Raw genomic sequence first — 20497 nt, forward strand, 5'->3', positions numbered from 1 at the left:
GAGAGACCTCTTTGGGGCTGGTCCTGCCGAGGGTCTGGTTCATAAGTGAAGGTAATGGAATCCTGGCTGGGGTGTCTGGCTGCAAAGCTTTTGAGAACACCATTATTAATAGTATTGTTATTTTGTCCTTTTAGGGCCGATCCCGGAGCATATGGAGGTTCCCAGGCTAGGGGTTCAATCGGAGCTGTAGCCGCCGGCCTACGCCAGAACCACAGCCATGCCAGTTCCGAGCAGCATCTGCGACCTACACCACAGCTCATGGCAACGCCGGATCCTTAACCCACTGAGCGAGGCCAGGGATCGAACCCGCAACCTCATGGCTCCTAGTCAGATTTGTTTCCGCTGCGCCACAACAGCAGCTCCAAGAACACCATTTTTATAAGGACCAGATATTAGGGTTTCCAGGGGTTTGCCAAGAGTGCTCTTTGCAGCGAGCACTCAGGAGCCTGACAGCAGGGAAGGTGCAGGAATGACCATGAGAACCCGGGCCCACCAGCAGAGAGAGCACAAGAATTGCTTCCTGAAAGTCTGGGCTGAAGTCAGGAGGGGACTTGAGGTGCTGGCCTGGATGAGGCGCTTGGGGAGGTGGAGGGGCTGGGGCGGGGCCTCAGTAGTGTGGATGGCCAGAGACCCTTGGGACTCCACAGCGAACCTGGGTCCCACTAGACTCAACTTCTTGGAAAGAGAAAGTTCGTAAGATCAGCGAGGAAGGAGGGTGCTTTGGGAGTAGAATGGAGTACCATTGGCTGCCATGGTGCACTAGCCAGTTTTCATACCAAAAATCCCACCTAAGAGCAAAGGAGCAAATCTAGGGATAAAACTCAGATAGAGGGGTGGCCCGGCACCCCTAAGTTGGAATGTGAGAGTGTTCAGATTTGTCCTAGAAAGAACAAAAGAGGCATGGAAGTGATGGCCAGCTCTGGTTTTGAGAAGCAACTGTGATTCCAGGAGTCAGCAAACCAGGCTTTGGCTCTCAAGGAAGAGCCAGCCATCCTCAGGCTCCGTGAGCTGGACTATGGAATTTTTACTTAAGTGAAGTCCAGGCAGAAAATGAAGGGGCAAGGCTGGCACTGCCTGCATGAGGGGCTCTGGAAAGGAGACACAACGAGAGAGAGAAGCCCCTCTCCAGGGTTCAGCTCCGGGGCAGGGAGAGAATCACCAGCTGAGTCAGGCTGAAACAAATGGTAAGCAGCCCCCTGGCCGACTGGGCACGTGTCTGCCCCAGGCCACCTTTCCAGCTGGCCCAAGGTCACTGAGTCTGTTTTCTTTTTTTGCTTTTTTTGCTTTTTAGGGCCACATCCATGGCATACAGAGGTTCCCAGGCTAGGGGTTGAATCAGAGCTACAGCTGCCGGCCTATGCCAGAGCCACAGCAACGCGGGATCCGAGCCGCGTCTGCAACCTACACCACAGCTCACGGCAACACCGGATTCTTAACCCACTGAGCAAGGCCAGGGGTCGAACCCATAACCTCATGGTTACTAGTCAGATTCGTTTCCCGCTGGGCCACAACAGGAACTCCTGAGTCTGTTTTCTTGATCTGCCTGGTCCCTGTGTGCTAGAGGCAGGGCCCAGGAGTTTTCTGGCTGCAGAGGTGCTGCGTCTGGGTCACTCCCTTGTGGATACTGGGCTGGACCCCTGAAGGCCACAGCTGGCTCAGAGCCAGGAGGAGCTCCGCTTAGGCCACAGAGGGAGCCTCAACCCTGGGCCCAGGGAGGCAAAAAGCCCGACCTGGGCATCAGAGTGGGCCACATCTGGGCCTGGGGGCTCTCGCTGTTGAACAGGACTCAACTTTAAGTCAGATGTGGCATTTGCGCAGGTGTTTGTAAAGCTGTAGGCCAAACAAAGAGGTCTCATTTGCTTTGTCCCATGTCATGTTGGTTAAACGCTGTGGCCACCTGTACGCCCGCCCCCGCCACTGTGGTGTCTCCGAGGCAACACCACACCTCCAGGAGACCACCCCCAGCAGCTGGCCAGAACCCCTTGATTCTTGCAAGGTATTTACAAGGTCATTAGTGTTGAGAAACAGAGCAAAGCAGCTGATCCCCAGCAGCCCAACTCGTGGCCAAAGGCTGAGTCCTTTGTCTTGCAAAATGCTCGTGGGCCCAAGCCTACAGTGGGTGTGCCAAACACACCATCCCGCCCAGATCCCAAGCCCCAGCCCCAAGGTCCAGAGGATCCCTGGGGGCTGGGTCAGGGGATTCCTGCTCAGGGTCTCTTAGCTGAAGCCCTGGGGGGAGGACAAGGCCTGTGGGCTGGGGGTTTCTGACAGTCACAACTGAGGTAGTTGGGGAACCAGGTGGACCAGAGCAGGGCCAGGCAGCTTATTAACCCCTCCTCCAGGAGCAGGAAGGACCAAGCCAGCCTCAGCTCAGACCGAGGGTTAGAATATAAAATTGTAAAAGCTTGTAAGAGCCTGGGAATATCCCGACTGGGTTCTCAGCCCAGGGGTGTGCCTGAGGTGGGGGTGGGAGTGGGGTGGGGGGGCTCCTAAGCAGGGGCTGGCACATCGTGGAAGAGGAGGTACCTTCAGCTCCCCAAGGGGTAGCCAGGTCCTTGAGAAGGGTCTGGGCCAGTGGCCCAGACATAGCACCTGTGTCCCCTGGGAGAGGAAGTATGGGGTCAGGGGCCAGGCTGGGCCCAGGCCACTGGGATGCAGTCCATTCTTCTGCCACTCTTAGAGTGTTCCCTCCAGCCTGGTGGTTACAAGATGTTGAAGCCTCTCTCAGCGCCATACCCGGGGGAAGGGGCAACAAGGCCTGGTGGGCAGACTGGGCCCTTTTAGGCCCAGCACGGTCTGTTACAGCTCACGAGCAAAACCACCTCACAGGCATCACTCCATGTAGTCTCTGCAGATGGTCAGGGAGGAAGAAGGAAGGGCCTGGGGGCAGGGCCCCCGCCCCAGCCAGCAGTGTCCTGGCCTAACTGCCTCCCTATCTAGGCCTCCATCCCACTCTCACACATTGAGGGCGGAGCCGTGGCGTCCTGAGGGGTTGGTCGCCAGCTTAGGGGGTGGGGGCAGCATGGGGACGTGCTAAGCTCAGCCCAGAGGGCCCGCTGAGGGCAGGGAGAACTTCCAGAAGGTGGAGACATGGGGCTGAGACCTTGAGATGGCCGGGCCAGGCCAGAGGTGGGATTCAGCGTGGGCGGGAGAAGGCCCGGGCCTGCTGGTGGCCCAGGCTGAGCTGGGGACAGAGGGCCAGTTAGGGGACGACTGCAGTTGGAAAGGCAGGGGTGATGGAAGTAATGGAGATGGCGAGAGACAGACCCCACGGGGCCTGGAGGCTGAAGAAGGGGGTGCAGGGTACACGCAGGGCTGGAGAGTGGCCAGATCCGGAAAACACCTGCACACGATGGCCTTCGGCAAGGGAGGCGGAAGAGGCTGTGACGGGTGGCAGAGGCTGGGCCCAAGCCCGTGAGGAAGCGGTGGAAGATGTATCTGGTCCAGAAGCTCGCTGACGTGCAGCCTGGAGATCCAGCCGCCCTCTGGTCATTGCTACTTGTGCAGAGGCCGCCACCAGGGACAAAACCATTGTGCCGCTGGCAGCCAGGGAACGGGAAGGAAGAGGGATGTGCAGACAGGTCTTGGCTTCCCTTTGGGCCACCCTTCAGCCCGGGCAGCAGGCCTTGGGTGGGCATCTAGGAGGCCTGCCCTGCCTGGCTCTCCCTCCCTGCCCCCATCCGTCTCCGTGATCCAGCAGGGGCCTGGCTCCACTGTGGAGGGACTGGTCTGGAGGCTTTGAAGCTGGCAGCCAGAGGCCTGATGGGCAAGCTGCTCCCACCCACCTCTGGGTCCCAGGCCCCCTGACGGGCTGTGATGCAGATCACCCACCAGCGTCCTGACCCACGCTTCCCCCCAGGGGGCGGGGGGAGCTTGCCTTCATGGAGCCCGGCCCTCCCCAGGGGGCATCCAGACACTTCCCGGACCCGCCTCCTTCGGGGTGGGAGAGACCTTGACCTGGGTCCCAACCCCAGAGGCGCTGCTGTGAGGCTGCCCAGGAAGTTGTTTTCCAGGACACCAGGGGTCTTTGGGTCTCTGGGGGGGCGAGTAGAAGTCCAGCCCAAGTTCCAGATGTCAGGACAGGAGGCGGTGAGATTGGTCAACACAGACCCAAGGCTGGGCAGCAAAGCGCGGCCTGCATAGTACCCCTCCGATGCCCAGACCTGAGGGCACATGAGCTACAGCATCTTCGAATGACTCCCCTTTGCTCTGCACAAGGGCAGGAGTCGGGGGCAGGGAGAGCCGCAGCTGGCCCAGCGGGTGGACGAGGGGTACCTTGTGGCAGGGTGAGCCTGGAGATGCAGGAGCTCCCAGGCCCAGCACAGATGGAGGCGGGATAGGAGCCGAGAAGGGAGAGGAGGGTGCCCAGGGCCGCAGTGGGGGACTTGGGGCGGGGGAGGCAAGGAGCAGTTTGTTTCTTCACCTGTGTATCATTCTCTCACTCATTCATTCATTCATTCATTCATTGAACAAATATTTTCAGGCCACAGTCACGTGTCCAAGGCCCTGGGAATTCGCCTCTGAACAAGCCAGACAGGCTCCCACCCTCCTGGAGCCCGAGGCTCCCGCTGGGGCGGGGGGTGGTGGGGGGATGCCCAAACCCAACGCAAAACAAATGAACATCCGGTCAGGCAGCTGTGGGTGTGTCCAGAGAACAAAAACCAAAGGCTAGGCAGCAGGACGGGGGACTGGGGGCTGGGGGGGCGGTCGCAGCTACTCTTCTCTGGGGTCAGGGTGGCTTCCAGGAACTGCAGCCACCCCGACCTTGAAGAGGGAGCCTGAGGGTGGGGAGCAGACTGGGTGGAGGGCGGGGCTGGCCAGGCCTCGGGATCCTTTGGAGGGTGGTGGCCCAGCCTCAGCAGCGCCCTGGCCTAAGGCCTTGTGAGGACGGAGGGTGGTGCCCCACGGAGAAAGCGAGACCTCAGTGCGAGGATGAAAACTCCCCCGCTGCTCATTGTTCTGGGAAACAAGAGGCGTGTTTCTGCCCAGGTTGGGGGGGGGTGCTCTGACCAGGCCCCACCTGGGTGCTAACTAGAGGCCAGCTGGGAACCCACCAGAGCTGGTGGGACACAATGCCCACAGCCCAGCCGGGGAGATGGGACCGGAAGGCACAGGTGCTGAGTGCTGATGGTATGTCTAGGCTAAGGCCCGGCTGGTGGGCGGTGCTGTGGGACCAGCAGCCAGGAGCCTAGGAGGGACCCAGGCTTGGGGTAGACATGGGTCACTTTCTGGTGGAGCAGAATCAGTGAGTAGGGGAGGCCGGGTGGATGTGGCAGGAGTGTGGCTGCTGAGCCCGGCCCGGGAAGAGGTTCCCAGGCTATAGCATCTATCCTCATTACAAACCCAGGCGTCCAGTTCTGCTCCCTCATGGCCCCCCAAACCTCTCCTGGGAACTCAAACCATGTGTCTAAACATACTCAGCTCCACTAGCGCCTGAAATGGAAATTTGGGGACGAATTAAAATCTTTAATTTGTTTAAACTACCATTGATTTGTGTGAATAACTAGAAATTTTCACAAGCACTCTGTTTTGATGGGGAAGAGAAAGATGGGAAGAGTAATTAGCATTTATTTGGCTCCTACCACGTGCCTCTCCCCCCAGGGGCAGAGACAGCCCATTCCCCACGGCCCCTCCCATCTCAGTGGGCAAGGGAGCAGCTCTTTTCCCGGGACATAGCCTCTCCCCTCTGGGCCCCGGGAAAGGAGGCTCAGCCCTGGCAGGCTCCCCCTTCTGCCTTCTGAGCCCTGAGTAGAGCCAGCAGGTGGAGGAGGTGCAGGAGGTAGGGGGGAGGCCAAAGGGCAGTGAGAGCCCTGGCTGAGGGGAGGGGCAGCTGCAAAGGCTGAGCCTGCATAGGTGGGGCTCTGCAGGGTTGGGGTGCGCCCTCAGAGCGCCACTATCTCCATGGGGGTCCTACACAGGACTCTCAGCCCCTGAGCCCAGCATGGCAGGTCCTCAGGTGGCTGGAATGCAATCGCCCTCGCCTGGGGCAAATCCCTAACCCTCTGAGCCTCACTGTGTTCCCTGTACAATGGGGACAGCGCATCTCTCCTAGGACCTCAGTGAGGGACAAATACACGACAGTGCTTTTCCAGTTCTGAGCATCATGCCTGACACAGGTGCACGGGGAAAACTGAGCAAAAAAGCAGTAGGACTCGGGGTTCAAGGGGCACAGATGGCCCGAATCCCTGTCTTCACCGTAGCTGCCTACCCGCCCATGCTGCTAGCGCCACCAAACTGCCATCCTCTCTCCAGACACACTGCCCCTTTGCCGTCTCTTTCTGTCTGTGTGAGTTTTGTGGGTCTGAGATGCCCTTGTCCTTGCCTCCTGCCACCCTCCCACCAACTTTTCTCCAGGTGAGGCCTGGAGCGACCTCCCTGTCTCCCCCCATCTCCCCCCACCACCACTCACGACCCACAGGAGTGCCCTGGGGGCAGGGCTTCCAGCACCCAGAAGCAGCCTGAACGCCACCCACCCAAGCTATTGAAGGAGGCTGTCCGGCTCCAAGGAGGACCAGGTGAGAAGGCCAAGTCCCAGCCTGGGAAGCAGGGTACGGAGGCCCCACACTGCCCAGACTCCCCAGGTTCCCAGATGCATCCCTTCAAGTCCCTCCGGGAGCAGCAGGGACTGGGGTGGGACAGATGAGGCCAGGAGTCCCTCCTCCCTCACCAACACGACGATCCCACAGTCAGCCCGTGGCGGCCGTCTCCCACCTTTCTTAGCAAGCGAACTCTGCTTTGTAGGTGGAAACACACTAGCCATTGCCCAGTCCCCATCGGCACCGGATGTGGCCATGCCAACAGTTGCCATGTGTGGACTTGAAGAAGGGCCTCAAAGGGGCAGGTGTGTTCCTCCCCTGCCCCTGGCCGCCAGGCAGACAGTGAAGCCACCATCTCTGACCATGTGATGGAAGGCACGTCATGGGAATGGCAGGGCAACCGGGTCATCCAGGGCTGCCCACGTGCAGGGAGAGAGAAACGTCCAGCTCACGTTAGCCGCGCCATCCTCATGCAGGCAAACCTGACCCTGACACACCGCGCTATGGTCCCTCCCCCGCTTCCTTCCTTCTCCAAATGCTCGTGAAGCACCTGCCCTGTGCAGGTCAGAGGGATGGAAGCTGTCAGCAGTGGTATAGGAAGGGCCGGGGTGCCAGGGAACAAGATGATGGAGGTGGTGCAGGCAGAGGAGACAGAGCCTGGGGGGATTTGTCCATGCATGGCAGTGGACAGAAACTTCCAGAAGAATGAGGCATCAGGAACTTCCTCCTCCCCATGCCTGCACCAGTTCGCTGGAGGGCCCAGGGCCCTCCCTCCCTCCCCACTTGCCCACTAAGGCCCAATTCCCCTCCCTGAGGAGGCAGTGGGTCGTGTGGGGAGCTGGTCTGGTGAGGGAGGCTCTGGTGAGTCTGAGGTGGGGAGGGGGCGGCGGGAGGGAGTGACCCAGGTTGCAGTGTTTGCAGATTTCCTTGGTCTAAATACTCTACCTTGGTGAGTCTGAGGCTTGAACACAAAGGGCCTGAAGGCAGGATTGGAAAGACAGGAGCTCTAGCACAGGGACAGGGGGCTTCTGTCACCTATCACAGGCCCCCACCCTACCACGGTGTCTGAGCCCTGAGCTCACAGGTTGCCTGGCCTGAATTTGGCCCCTGGGAAGGTAGGGCCTGGGCCCTGGAGCCTTCCCACCGGCCTAGACCTCATCCGTGGCAGGCTGGCCCCTGCCACTGTGGATAGAGGAACTGGGGACCATCAGCCACTAGAGCTGGCTCGTGAGCTGCTCACTTGCCTGACTTCTGCCACTGCCCCCTCCCCCCCGGCCTTTTCCTACTCTGCCATGGCTTTTGCTCACCTCATAGTCAGAGTCCGGAGCCCATCCTCGCCCTCCGGCCCCACCCCCACGCAGAGGTGGGGCTGCCGCCTCCTCTGGGGCTCTCCTCCCCTCATCTCTGTGTCCCTGCCACCCACCCCTGCCTGATCAGAGAAGGCCCCGTAGACCCTCGCTAAAGGCAGCTCCAGGAAGCAGTTGTGTCAGCTCACAGGAAAGGGTGGATGGTCCCCCTCAGCCTCCCAGCCACAAGCTCTCCAGCCAGCAGCTGCTCCACCTCCAGAAAGCTCAGAGCCAGCCCCACCTGCCCGACAGTCTGGGGCACTGAGGCTTTCTAGCCCCTGGGTGGGACACGGATCTGGGCCCCTAGCCCCTGGCTCCAAGGTGCCAGCTCTGCAGGGGAGATGCTTAATGACCTTGCAGAGCAGTAATTACACCCCAGGGCCCGCTCTTAATAACCACGTGTTCTCCCTGTCAATGTGCCTTAATTGAAAATGAGTAGGCGATACAAGTTGCTGTGAAGTTGGCTGGCAAGCCCTTAACGTGATATTAATTGTAGTAATTAGTAGTCACTTTGTGTTGGAGTCATCTATAAATAGGGGGTCTATTAGTTTAGCAGAAGAGCGTGATTTAAAATGCAAATAAAAGCCCAATTAGACAGATAAATCACTCGTCTTTCCCAGCAAATTATCATCTCTTAGGAAGGCGGGGACAACAGCCACTTTGAGGTTGTATTGGTCAGTTCAGGGGCTCTGGAGTCATACCAACCTGGAAACCCAGCGGAGACATTGTCCCTTTAAACAGGTTGCCCAGGCTCCCTCATAAGGCTGTCACTCTTGGGGCTTCCATAGACTCTATTGGTGTGACTGGTGGTCAGGCCCCCAAGTAACTCCTCCCCCAGCTGCTGAGTGGTTCCCTTTGGCGGCACAGGAGTATTTTTTAAAGGAACAGTAGCACAGTGTGCCCGCAGGTGCTGGGAGAATGGGCTGGGGTGTGGGAGGGTCCCCTCTTTGAATGTAGCTCTTCAGAGTCCAGCGTGAACCGCCTGATGCCACGTGTTGTCCTGTGTCCCAAGAGAGTTAAAAAACAGTCGCGCAAACTTGTTCTGCTGGTGGACAGCTTACTTTTCACTTCCTACTCCCACAAACACACCCATGGCGGCTGTTGCAATCACTCACTCACTCACTCACACGCACAGTATTTCTCACACGCTTTGGGCAAACATTGGAGGTGGAAATGACTGGAAGTAGTGGGTGGCAGCCGAGGAGGTGTTAATGGGGCTCAGCGTCCTAGCCAGAGGGGGATGGTCTTGGTCTTAGCTCCCAACACCCTCTCCCCCGGCCTCACAGTTAGGGAGGCTGTTGTCAGTGCCTGGGGATGTGGGTGCTGGTCCTGCCCCCTCAGGTTCCTGAAACTGCCGGAGACCTGGTGTTCAAAGCCCAGCTCAGTCCTTCCCGCCCCCACTTCTACCTGCCACCCTGCATCCTAGAGGCCGTCACTCCTTCCGGGACTGCCGAGGCTGGCCCGCTCACAGTATCTGCATGTGAGTGAGATCTATTGCCATAAGGTAAAGCAGCCGTTCCCAAACCCAGGTAAGAAGAGCGGTTATTCATTCCAATAGGCGTTTTCACCATTATCCAAGACTAGAGGGGAACGCAGGTCATTGGAGAGTAGTATCCTTCAATTTATCCTTTATTTTATTATCCTTTCTTTTATGACACAGTGCTTACAACAGGAGGTAGTGCTTGTGATTTTTAATGTCCTGTTTGACAAAATAAAATATGGGCAACCCTATGTGGAGCCCAAAAATAGTTTTTGGAAATTTTGCCAGGGTATAAAATCCAAATGTCTGGGAGCTGCTGAGCTGAAAGCCTGAGTCAGGGACTTGAGGCCAGATGAGTCAGCTGTGTGCAGGGAGTGTGTGTGTATATGTGTGTGTGTGCGCGCGTGCGCTCACGTGGTAGAGCCAGTGAGATGGGCATGCTGATCATCAGAGACGCCCCCACTCTGAAAGAGCAAAGGAAGAGAGCTGGGAAGCAGACAAGAAACTGGAGGAGGCTCTGATCTCCTTATTTTACAGACGAGGAAACTGAGGCCCAAGGAGGGGAGTGACTGGGCCAGCCAGGCGGTGCGTTAGCAGTCTGGGCTCTGCCGTGGCACACCCAGGGCCCTCCTCCCTCCCCACAGGCCCCTTGTCCCTAGGACAGCCCCTAAAGCTGGCATCGGAGTAGGTGTCCTGGGGTAAGTGGGGTCAGCCTCAGCCTGCTGGCGAAGCTCTAGCTCCTCCTCAGCATGGACTGTTTATGGACTTTCAGAACGTAGAAAACCGCTCTGCTGACTCTCAGACCAAGAAGTTCTCAGAGAAACAAAGACTATGATCAGAGAGCCACTTGGGCCAGCCTCTTGGAGTGACAGTGACAGCTCTCCCCCTACTAGGTAAAAACTAAGGTCTGAATAGCTCCTCCTCTTGGCAGTGCCCAGCCTCAGCTTGGCCTCTGCTTTCCCCAGCCTTCAGATCACCATCACCTAGCACCCACCCACCCCGGTCCCCCAAGGGGCCCCTCCCGAAGCTCATCTTTCCAGGTGCGCCTTGCATTCTTTGGAGGTGTGTTCTCCTTGGTGGCTGCAAGCTAAATAAACCTAAATTATTCATTACAGGTGTGCTCTTGGTGGTATTTGGTTGTTGGGTTTTGAGCATCCAGCAAACATTTGAACCACAGTGTTTCAGTGAAGAACACTGGTGGTGCAGAAAAGCAACAGAATCCAAAACAGTGTGGCTTAAGGATTGACATATAATGTGATCAATGGAACAGAGTTGAGTCCAGAAATAAAATCATGTGTCCATGTTCAACTGATTCAACAAGGAAGCCAAGCCCATTCAAAAGAATGGAAGAATAGTTTTTTCAGCAAATGGTGATGGGACAACTGGAGAGCCATATGCAAAAGAACGAAGTAGACCCTTACATCATATACAAAAATTAACACAAAATGGATTAAAGAACTAAATATAAGAGCTAAAACTCTAAAATTCTTAGGAACATTAGGATATGTCCTTGGAAGTTCAGATTTGATGTTGGATTCTTTGATAAGACTCCCAAAGCACAAGCAACAAAGGGGAAAATAAATTGAATGTTTAAAACATGTGTGCTTCATTTATTTAGGCTTCGCCCATGGCATGTGGATGTTCTTGGGCCAGGGATCGAACCTGCTCCACAGCAATGGTGTGAGCCTCAGTAGAGACGATGCCAGATCCTTAACCAGCTGAGCCACCATGGAACTCCCAAATTTGTGTGCTTTAAAAGATACTATCCAGAAACTGAAAAGACAAGCTACAGAATAGGGAGAAGTATTTGCAAATCAGATGTCCAAAAAGGGATTGGATCTAGAACCAAAAACTCTTACAACTCAATAATAAAAAGACAACCCAGTTTAAAAGTGGGCCATGGAGTTCCCTGGTGACTTTGTGGTTAAGGATTTGGCGTTGTCACCTCTATGGCTTGGGCTCTATCCCTGGCCTGGGAATTTCCAGGTGCCACAGGTGTGGCCCAAAACCAAAAAAAAAGTGGGCCAAATATCTGAATTGATATTTTTCGGAGGAAGACATGTAGCCAATACGCACATGAAAACATGCTTGACGTCATTAACCATCAGGAAATGCAAGTCAAAACCACGGAGAGACACCGCTTCATACCCACTGGGATGGGTATAATCTAAAAATCAGGTAACAGGAGTTCCCGTCGTGGCTCAGCGGAGATGGGTCCAACTAGCAGCCATGAGGATGCAGGTTCGATCCCTGGCCTTGCTCAGTGGGTTAAGGATCCAGCATTGCCGTGAGCTGTGGTGTAGGTCGCAGATGAGGCTCGGATCTGGCATTGCTGTGGCTGTGGTGTAGGCTGGCGGCTACGGTTCGGATTTGACCCCTGGCCTGTGAACCTCCATATGCCGTGGAAGCTGCCCTAAAAAGACAACAAAATAAAAATAAAAATCAGGTAATGAGCGTTGGCAAGTCTATGGACATCCAAACCTTCAGACACTTGTGCTGGGATGGGACGTGGTGCAGCCACTTTGGGAAGTAGTCTGGCATGAAACATTTAACACAGAGTCACCATAAGATCCAGCGATTCCACTCCTGGGTCTGCATTTAAGAGGAAAGAAAACATACATCCACACAAAAACTTGTACGTGAGTATTTACAGCAGCCTTATTCCCAACTGCCGAAAGGAAGAAACAACCCACATTTCCGATGAAAGGATAAAATGTGGTCTGTCCGTACAGTGGAAGATCCTGCAGCCATCAGAATGGTGAAGCACTGCTACCTGCCACAGCGTGGATGAACCTTGAAGACATCGTGCAAAGTGAAGGAAGTCGAACACAAAAGGCTACATATTGTGATTCCATCTATTTGAAATGTCCAGCGGAGGGAAGTCTATAAAGCCAAAGTAGGAGTTCCCGCTGTCGCACAGTGGATTAAAGATCTGGCCTTGCTACTGTGGCGTAGGTCATAGCTGTGGTTTGGATTGGATCCCTGGCTCGGGAACTTTAGTATGATGCGAGCATGGCCAAAAAAAGAAGAAAAAAAAAAAAAGACAAAGTAGATTAATGGTTGCTGGGGGCAGTGGAGGGGTGGGGGGGTGACAACTAAATAGTGTGTTTGGGGCTTCTTTTTGAGGTGATGACAACGTTCTGAAATTGACTGGTGTGGTTGCAACTATCTGTGAATAGACTAAGTCAATATACTACTATTGAACTGTACACTTTCAGTGGGTAGCTTGTATGGTATGTAAATTACATCTCAATAAAACAGTTTAAAACAAAATCGACCCAGCCTTTCCCAGTGGAGGCTCCATTCTAGGGGAGAAAGTCAGCGTGAAGCAGATCACTACACAAACCTATGTTCCAGACACAAGGCGAGAGGGCACGGACGGCTGGAGAACAGATGCCAGCAAAGGCTGCTCTGGGGAAGTGACTTTTAAAAATATCTTTTATAGGAGTTCCCATCGTGGCGCAGTGGTTAACGAATCCGACTAGGAACTATGAGGTTGTGGGTTCGATCCCTGCCCTTGCTCAGTGGGTTAACGATCCGGCGTTGCCGTGAGCTGTGGTGTAGGTCGCAGACATGGCTCGGATCCTGCGTTGCTGTGGCTCTGGTGTAGGCCGGTGGCTACAGCTCCAATTAGACCCCCAGCCTGGGAACCTCCATATGCCACAGGAGTGGCCCTAGAAAAGGCAAAAAGGCAAAAAAATAAAAAATAAAAAACAGCCCAGGCATTGAGTTCTCAGTGTATTTGAGCATGCGTGGCAAGTGTGTGTGTGCATGTGTGTGTTGTGTGTATCTGTGGGGGGGGGTGTAGTGTGGTAGGTGCAGTGTGGGGTGTTTGTGGTATGTGCACATGTGTATGTGTGGTTGTGGCATGGTGTGTGGTGTGTATCTGTGGGGTACGTGTATCTGGGCGTGTGTGTGTGTGTGCTGTGCGTGTGTGTGTAGTGTGCGTGCAGGGTGTGGTAGGTGCAGGGTGTGGTGTATGTGCCTGTGTGGGGTGGGGAGCTGGAGGTCACAGAGAAGTGGGATTCGAGGGACACCTGTGTCAGAATTAGAGGCTGGGTCCCCTCTCTGTGTCCCTCACTCTCTTTAGTGCCTCAGCCTCTTCACCCCTGCCCTCTCCCCGCCCCCCCATTCTGCAGTGGTGAGGGCAGCAGGTGGGAGGGGGCACAGTGAGGCCCCCGCCAGGGGCAGCCCCAGAGGACCCTGTTCTTGCCCCGGGAGACCTTGGGGAGGCTGTGGGGTGCTGTCCCCCTGCCCGCCCTGAGGTCTGATACATGGGGTCCGCTCCTCCCACGTGCCTGTAGGTCCATCACTTGCATTCCCAGAGCCAAACAAAGGGGCTGAATTAGTGCAGGGCTTTGCGGGGCTCTCCTCAGCCCCTCTCGCTCCCTCACTTTCTCAGGAGAAACCTGGAAAGGAGACCTCGGCTCAAGAGATGGTGCGGCAGGGCCGTCTGTCGGGCTGGGCCTGCGGCTGCCAGGAGGGAGCAGAGGGAGAGAGTCTCGCCTGGAATATTAATGGCCCCAGCAGGAGCGCTGGGCACTGAGTGGCAATCTGCCTTTATTAAGGAGGCGGGCGCCAGCTGGAGCGCAGGGCCTGAGACGAGAGAGAAGAGCAGAGGCAGCTGGAGAGCCCGGAGGGTGGGCGACAGGTGGGCTGCAGGGATGCCCCTTCCCCCTCCACCTGCAGCCACTTCCTCACTTCTGCCCCCTCCTCCAGGAAGACTGCCGGCTGTCTCGCTTGGCTGGGACTCCGGACCGCCTCCAGTTGGACGGGGCTTGCCACCCACGCTTACCGCCCTCCTGGTAATTGTCCAGCCTGGCGGGTCTCAGCCCTGCTGTGCTCCAGAGAGAATCACCCAGGGAGTTTTTAGCTCACACCCAGGGACCCTAAGTGGTCAGGGAGGGCCTTCCACGGGCCTTTCCTCCTATGTTGTAAGTTCCCGGGTGCTTCCAACATGCAGCCTGGACCTAGGGCCTCCCCCGCTGCCGCCTGCACCCGGCTACTGCTCCCAAGGGTGCTGACACTTCCACTCAGTCACTGACCCCTCGCAACAACCCAGAGACCCAGCTACCAGGCTCCAGTTTGTTTGGGAATCAGGACCAGAGAGGTTAAGTAACTTACCCAAGGTCACACAAAAGCTGGGCTCTAGGCCACTCTGTCTGGAGCCTATGAAAGGGACCCGAGAGAGAGAAAGCTCAAGCCGCTGGTCCCGGGAGGGGACATAGGACACATGCAGCCAGGGCACCAGGAATTGGATCTTCCTCTGGGAGCAGATGTAGCAGACTGGAGCTGGGTGCCGTTAGCAGCGGGCTCAGAGGAAGGGAGCTGTGGGTGGAAGCAGCCCAGGCATGCCCGCTTGAACGCCGAGCTCAAGCGCTTCACAAAGGGCTCTGCTCCACCGTCACCGCCAGGCCTGTCCCAGTGTCCACAGTGCTGACTGGAACCAGGGCCGGGAGTGGCAAGGGCCAGGCCTTCTCAGGGCCCTGGGGGTGAGACTGTGCCAAAGTGCAGGGCAAGGGCTGTGCCCCGGGTGTGGGGTGCACAGGTGTTGGGGGTGCACTGATGCACTGCCCCCTCCCCCGCCTGGTCCACACACCCTACCAGGCCCCCGGGGGTATCCGCACAGGAAGCAAGGCGCTCCCACAGCATGGGCCGCGGGTCCCTGCAAATAAGCGGGTATGGGACAGAGACACCATGTAGCCAGAACCTTCTCCGCTCCATTATTTAAATCCCCAGCTGGACAGGGTATGAAGCCGAGATTAACCACTGGCCCTGTGGCTGGAAGCAATACGTATTTTGCCTTTCCCCCACCCCCTTCTCATTTGCCTTTTTTGTTCACCAGATTGAATCAATTTATTAAAGTTGCTTGCAATTGATTTGTTCTGATTCCCCAGCAGTGGAGAGAAATGAGGCAGTTTGGCCCCAGGGCCAAATTTCACTCCTTAAGGTGAGTGAACCTGTGCCTGCCAGAGGGGGGCGCCCTGCCCCACCCTCCACTGAGCTGTTCCAACCCCCAACCTAAGGCTGCCTGCAGTTCCCAGGAGAGGGACACAGACACACAGACACACACAGACACACACACACGCACCTGCTGCATCCTGAATCCTGGGGCCCCTCCCTCTGACCCCTGATGTTTTGAATTGAAACCAAATCCTGGTCCCACTGGCTGCTCCAGATGATGTCACAGCATTTAGACTGGAGTGGGCTGTGCTTTCAAGGCAGAAGCTCCAGGACAGGAGCCCCCAGGATGAGCAGAGCAGAGACACTGCTCCCCACACTCCACCCCTGCGCCTCAAATGCCAGCACCAGAGTCGCGGTCATCAGTTGTGGGTAATGGCAGCCAGCTAACGTTTTCTGAGTTTCCCATGAGCCAGGTGCTGTTTGTTGTACAAGCAGCCCTAATGGTGTGGATTCTATGATCATCTCCCTTTCACAGGGGACACACCATCCCCAAGCTGTGATTAGGCCCCTTCCTCTTCCTCCCTTTATGCTCTAGAAAGCTGAGGTGCTCATCTTCCCGGCCTCCACTGCTGCTAGGAGTAGCCCTGTGACACAGCCAACAAGAAGTCACAGACCTTGGAGTTCCCTTTATGGCTCAGTGGTTAACAAATCCGACTAGGAACTATGAGGTTGTGGGTTCGATCCCTGGCCTTGCTCAGTGGGTTAAGGATCTGGCATTGCCGTGAGCTGAGGTGTAGGTTGCAGATGTGGCTTGGATCCCGCATTGCTGTGGCTGTGGCATAGGCCAGTGGCTACAGCTCCGATTAGACCCCTAGCCTGGGAACCTCCATATGCCGAGGGAGCAGCCCTAGAAATGGCAAAAAGACAACAACAACAACAACAACAAAAGTCACAGATCTAGAAGCATGTCTTCCTAAAGAAAAAGGGAAAGCCGGGCTAAAGAAAAACCCTTGGCAATCCTCTCCGCGGCTCCTCTCGGCTTTCCCCTTTTCCTTCCATTTTTTTAAGGGGAACACAGATGTGATGACCAGAGATGCAGCAGTCTTCTTGTAACCCCAAGGAGAAAATCATTTGCTAAATATGTCAGAGCAGGAAAACAGAGGGATCCTGGGTCCCACAGACGTCCTTGAGCCTCCACACCGGCTCAGGACTGCCCGCTCCCAGACGGGTTCCTGGAGGAGCCAAATAAACTCCTCTCTTGTTTAAGCCTCTTACGTCATTTCCTGTTGCTGCCAAATGCACGCCTAGCGAGTAAGATTCAAACATAAGCCCAGAGCCCTGATCTTAGCATCTTGTCCCCCATCACTGGATTTGTAGGGGACATATTTGGAGCTTCTTCATGACACTCCCTCTTTGGGGTCCCCTCTCATCCTAAGGGAAGGGCTTTGTCACATATAACTTGTGCCTGAGCCCAGATCATTGGCTTTCAAGTGGACACCTGACCAAGAACCTGGCCAATCAGACTCCTTCTCAAGTACTTGAACTGAGCCTGGGATGCGGCCTCAGGTGGGGAACACTGTGAGGTGCTGCCTGGACCCACCTTCAGCAGCAAAAGGCAGCCCCACCCCTGCCCCCGGCTGCCGGAAGTGCCACTGGACAGCGGACAGCATCAGCAGAAGAGAGCTGCCTGCCCAGGGGTCACGCCCTCCTTCCCTGGCGGTGTTAAAGGCTGGTCTTCCCCCTGGTGCGGGTCCCGAGCTTCCCGTGAGGGCCGCGGAGGGCGTGGGGGTATCACAACGGCATCCTTCCTTTCCTTCCACAGCCGCTGATCCTGAGCACTTCCTTTTTAGGATGTCTCTGAACGTCCTCCGGGAGGAGCCCCATCTCAGAGCTGCTCCTCAGGGCCCGAGCCGAAGGACCGGGATGCGGGGCTGGAGAGACAGGCCATCCACGAACAGACAAAGGGGGGGCACCAAGCTCCACGAGAGGCAGGCCTGCGGCCCCAGGGAGACAACGGGTGAGTCTAGTGCCCATGCCGATTCCTGAGCTCCTCCAGCTCCTGGGGATGCCCTCAGGTTCCAAGAGACATTCCTGATTCCTCCTGACACCCCCTTTGTTGAGCTAGCCTGAGTGGATTTCTATTTCTCGCCATCAAGCCACTCTTGAACAAGATGTGCAGCTACTCTGGGCTTTATGAATAAGAAACTAAGTCCCAGGAGTTCCCTGGTGGCAGAGCAGGTTAAGGACCTGGCATTGTCATTGCAGCGGCTCAGATCGCTGCTGTGGTGCAGGTTCCATCCCTGGCCTGGGGAGCTTCCTCAGGTCATGGGTGTAGCCAAAGAAAGAAAGATACTCAAGCCCAGAGAAGAGGTGCTTCCCTGAGGTCACAGCAGGTTAGTGACAGATCCAGGTCTTCATTCTTTATTTATTTAACAAACGGTTCCTGGGGACCACCCTTTGGGGGTTTAGAGCTCTAAGTAAGGCAAAGACCATCGCTCCCATCATTGGGCTCACAGTCCCTCCAGTGGGAGGGAGACTTGTGAACAACTCCAATACAGGGAGATAAGCGCTAGGAAATCACTTAGGAGGGGCACGTCCAGAAACTTCCTAGGGGAGGTGACGTTTATGCCAAGACCTCTGGGAAGAGGGAACAACAGGAAAAGGCTCAGAGCTGACAGGAGTGGTGTGTGGAATTCCCAGGCTGGTTTTGTCGGCAGCATCTTTTCGGTGGGGGGAGGGGCACAGCGTCCCCAGCCTGTGTTTTTTCTGGGAGATGGTCACTCAGCCACCCAATGTCTGCCACCACAGGGCTAGGTCCATGACCCAGTCTAGCCCAGTCAGACGCTCAAGAGCCCACGTCTCTAATGAGGACGCAGGGGTGGAGGGTGGCGAGGTGCCATGTAACAGTGTCCTGGAGAGAGTGTCCACGCTGCTCGGAGGCCCAGCCCTGCCCATCCTGAGGCCTGATATCTGGTTTTTCCTTCTGTTCTGTGACCTGCTTCGCTGCCTCTTCAGCCAAGCCCCTGTTCTTGTTTCACTCTTTCAGAGTCAACTTTTGGTCTTTGCAACCAAATAATCCTGATTTTGGAAACGAGTTCCGGGGGTGGGATTCATGACGTACCCCTTAAGGGTCCATGAGCTACTTAGAATTGATTTTCATAGCTCCATGGGGCCAAAATCTGTAGGACTCTGGTTTATATTATTCAAGAGAAAAGAGGTTACCGATGGTACACTGTAGTGACCAGCTAATCATGTTCCACCCTGCAGTGCCCTGGGACCAGGTGCCAATGGAACGTGAGTGATGCCAGCAGCTGCCAGGGGCCACTTTACAAAGGACGAGGGGAGCTGGGGCCATAGGGCTGGATGGTTGTTCCCAACACTGGGTAATTTAAAGCAAGGAAATGATAGGCTCGAATCAAAATGTTCGCCTCAAGGCACAGAATAAAATTCAAGGCCATTATATGAAAGAATCTTTTATTGCATATAGCCACAGAGTTGAAATTGCCGAAGACTGAACGTGGAGATTGATTCCGTGTCACAACTTCCCTTGGTCTGTCTTGAAAATTCAGGAGACGTTAGTACGCCATTGGCTGGGGCATATCTTCGGCGGGGCGGCGGGGTGAAGGGTGGGGGGTCCTGAGGTCCTTAGGCCTAAGCAGTTCACTGTCCCACCCACCAGTTCTCTCCTCACCCCTCCCTCCAGTTGCTCCTAGAATAGTCAAAATCCTAGACCCAGGGAAAGAGAAGAGTTAAAGCTGGTAAGAGTGTCAGGAATTCACAAATTCATATTTCTAAGATGTGAGGAAGACTGGGGGGGGGGGCTTGGTGGAGTTGGAGGGGGCAAGGGTGGACGGGGTGCACACTGATACGGGTGTTGGCACCGGAAGTTGAGCATTCAAGGTGCTCTTTCAGGTGCTTGGCAGGCTTCCTGACATTTGCAGAAGTCGCTAATGCGAATCTGAACCAAATGATGATCCGCATTAATTGGCTAGAAAGGATCGGAAAATCCCTGGCATAATTAGGGGAATGAAGGCAAAACAAACAGAAGGGGGGACACTGGATGGACCGGTCCACCCCAGTTCCTGGACCCTCCCTCCCGCCTCCCCTGGAGGAGGCTACTGTGAGATACAATCATAATCCTGCCTTTTATATGACAAAAACGTGTTTCAGATACACAAAGGGTATAAATAATAATGTAACAAACATCCATGAACTTCTTATCCAATTTAAGATATGAGATGCAGACACCAAGATGGGATTAGAAACCTCGGCGGGGGGGGGGGGGAGTGCGGGGGCGGGGGGGGAGGCGGCCGGGGTTGGGGGGCGGGCATGGGGGGAGGAGGCTGGGCGGGAAGACCCCCAGACTGCAGCGCAGTTCAGGGAAGATTCCAGCAAGCCTACTGGGAAGTCCTGGAGCCAACAGTCCCCTCTAGAGAACAGGGGTGCGGGTAGGGGGCTGCCTGGTGTCCCCCCAGGCCCAGTCCGGGTCTAGCCTGGGAAGTGTGACCTTGACACAGATCGAGTGGTGAACTCGGCAGCAGTGGGGCCAGGGGTCAATTCTGTGCAGCAGGTGATGCGCGTTTTCAAGGCCATACATGAAACATGGACCAAAACAATCAAATCAAATGACAGGGAATTTCTTTTCTTTTTTTTTTTTTAGGGCTGCACCTGCGGCAAATGGAAGTTCCCAGGCTAAGGGTTGAATCTGAGCTACAGTTTCAGGCCCATGCTACAGCAACACAGCTTGTGGCAACAGGATCCTGAACCCACTGAGCGAGGCCAGGGATGGAACCCGCGTCCTCAGGGATACTAGTCGGGTTCTTAACCTGCTGAGCCACAACAGGAACTCCTGAGATGGGATTTCTAATCCCTGGTGGGTGAGTGGAAGTTTGTGGCCCAGGGAGGTGGAGCCCTGTGACAGGTGCTGGGAGGTGGGGGGCTGAGGGAATTGAGGGGCGGAGATGCCCCGAGTCTGGGGCCCCTGGGATGAAACGAGAGAGCAGCCCGCTGCGCCTCCCTTGAGTCTACAACCCAAGTCCTCTAGGTTTGGTGAATCATGGGCTCCCTCCAATACCTGTATCTGGGATCAGATGCCCAGTCCAGGGCTGGTTCGGGCCCAGAGACTAAGGGGTAGCAGTGCTTTTGAACAAGGACCCGCTGGCATAGTACAGAGGAGGTGAGGGCTCTTCTATCCATCTTCCCGGGCGGGAAGCTGCTGCCATTGCCGGGTT

General features: G+C 55.9%; 1 long non-coding RNA gene across 2 annotated transcripts in view; it reads left to right on the plus strand.

Annotated features, from left to right (window-relative positions):
- Nucleotides 1–18726, plus strand: part of LOC106504386 — a 51409-nt gene extending 32683 nt beyond the window's left edge. The window contains exons 1-3 of one of the 2 annotated variants that reach the window (XR_002345649.1): nt 16601–17010; nt 17117–17283; nt 18534–18726. This is a non-coding gene — a long non-coding RNA (uncharacterized LOC106504386). Of the gene's footprint in view, nt 1–16600; nt 17011–17116; nt 17284–18533 lie in introns of those variants that run through there. The other variant, XR_001297819.2, reaches the window with a different exon arrangement.

This window comes from Sus scrofa, chromosome 7 (assembly GCF_000003025.6).
Source record: "Sus scrofa isolate TJ Tabasco breed Duroc chromosome 7, Sscrofa11.1, whole genome shotgun sequence".
Classification (NCBI taxonomy): domain Eukaryota; kingdom Metazoa; phylum Chordata; class Mammalia; order Artiodactyla; family Suidae; genus Sus; species Sus scrofa.